This window comes from Elephantulus edwardii, unplaced genomic scaffold (assembly GCF_000299155.1).
Source record: "Elephantulus edwardii isolate Elephantulus edwardi_28Jun2011 unplaced genomic scaffold, EleEdw1.0 scaffold00020, whole genome shotgun sequence".
NCBI lineage: Eukaryota > Metazoa > Chordata > Mammalia > Macroscelidea > Macroscelididae > Elephantulus > Elephantulus edwardii.
The window spans coordinates 393,883-395,995 of NW_006399770.1; positions in this window are offsets into that span (position 1 = coordinate 393,883).

Below are 2,113 nucleotides of genomic sequence, written 5' to 3' on the forward strand. Positions count from 1 at the left end.
AATGAATGAATGGAATTCCAAAATCTCTGTAGATGTTCACTGAAATGAAAAATAAACAACCTAAATTTAAAAAAAAATAAAAAAAAAAGAATGAAGATCTCTTGTACTCAATTGGCCATAAAATCTGAGCCTTGATTTCTGTATCAAGGCTATTGGCACTCCCTGAAGGCTGCCCGAGGGCAGAGGGTATCCAAATACAGAGGCCCAGGGTTTCCTGTCCTCCGCTGGGTCCTCTCATCTTTTAGGCAAGCACTGCCAGCCGGACCCAGACGCTTTATACATGTGTTTCAAATTTTCTCCAAGTAGTTTGGCCCCAGCCTCAGAGGTGGGTAGGTGCCCGAGCAGCATTGCAAACCAGCGTGCAGTTGACGTCAGACCCCAACCCGGTGTCTCCTACAGAAGAGCAGTTGATTTGTTGCCCTGGTTCTCTTGAGAAATCCGTTCTATCCTCTAATCCACCATCAGGAGACAAACATTAAAGAGATGGGAAAAGGATGCTCCAGAACTCAGATTTTCAGTACAGCCAGACTGCCCTGATGTTGTTAAGTGTCCTCAATCGATTTTGCCTCCTTCGTGACAGTAGAACTGCTCCATCGGGTTTTCTTAACTCTAATCTTTACAGAAGCAGATCACCAGGTAGGAGGAGAGAAACCAGGTGGATTCAACTCGCGACTTCAGCAGCCAAGCACCTAATGGTTGTGCCACCAGGGAACTACCAATTTTATTATACAAAAACAAAGTCTAAAAGAGAATTCTGGTAGTAGGGAGTTGCACAATCAACCCAAATGCACAAGATTCTAATTTACTGCCTGCTCTGCAGGTGAAAGTTGGTCATGCTCCTGTGCAATTTAACGCCTCTGAAAATCTGCTGGAGGGACAGCTGTGGTTCCAAATCATAACAAAAGATAGTAATTTAAACTAGAGAAATAAGAGAGTAATTAATTTTTAAAAAATTGGATTTTCTTCCCATTTCGCTTCATATATAGAAGTGCGTTGGATTGCAAGAAGAGGAAAAAACCGATAATTTATACTTAGACAGGAATCTGCCTTGTGTCTAATATGTGTGTTCAGGCTTGGCTTACTATGTACTACTTTCTTTTATTACTGTAAAATTTTATTTTTACTTTTATTGTTGTAGGTGCTAAACAAGTGCCTCAAAACAAGAAGATGTTTCCAAGATATGAGAACACTTGGATAACTGCATTCACTTACTTATTTTATATTAATTTAATCTTTTTTAAAAAAATAACCCAACCTAATAGGTACTACCTTGTTGTTATTGTTTCTGTGTACTACAGAACTGGAATGGAACTAACCTGTAGCTAACCCTCCCTTTAGTGGGTTTTCAGAGGCAGTTAATCACATGGGAGGAGATTGCCCATCCTTCTCCCTCTGAGCAGCTGGTGGCCTCAAACCGCAGGCAGCATCTTGCCACTAGGACATCAGATCTCCTTAGGTACCTTAGGAAAATTATTATGTGAGGGAAAGTGAAAATCTGAGAAACACTATAAATCTTCACATTGATTTATTCCAAACCCAACTGTGTTAAGTGCTATAAAGGAAAAGAGTATAAAATGAAAAAATATGGAATTTCTATGTTCAGCTGTGTCATACTGAATTATGACCCAGCTATTCCACTACTTGGAATATACCCTGAGAAAATGAGAACTGAGGCACAGAGATTTGTATACCAGTGTTCCTAACAGCATTATTCACCATAGCAAGAACATATAAACAGCTCAAATGTCCAACCACAAATGAATGGATTGAGAAATTATGGTACATTCACATGATGGTATACTATGAAGCATGCAAAAGCAATGATTTTGTAAAGTATTACCTAACTTGAGAAGAACTGGAGAGCATTATGTTGAGTGAACTATATTGTATAAAACCATTATTGTAGAGTGAGTATAAGGATTCAAGGGGAGTGGGAGATGGTGGAAGCAGAGGGATGAGGATGTGCAGGGGGAGAGGGAATTAATCATGGGGTTGTACAATTTTATTGGGGCAGGGTAGGGAAAAGTGAAAAAAATTGTTCTTAAAATTAAAAAAAAAAAGTGCCTTAGAGTTGTGGTATTGGAGAATAGTACTGAATATCCCATGGACTGAT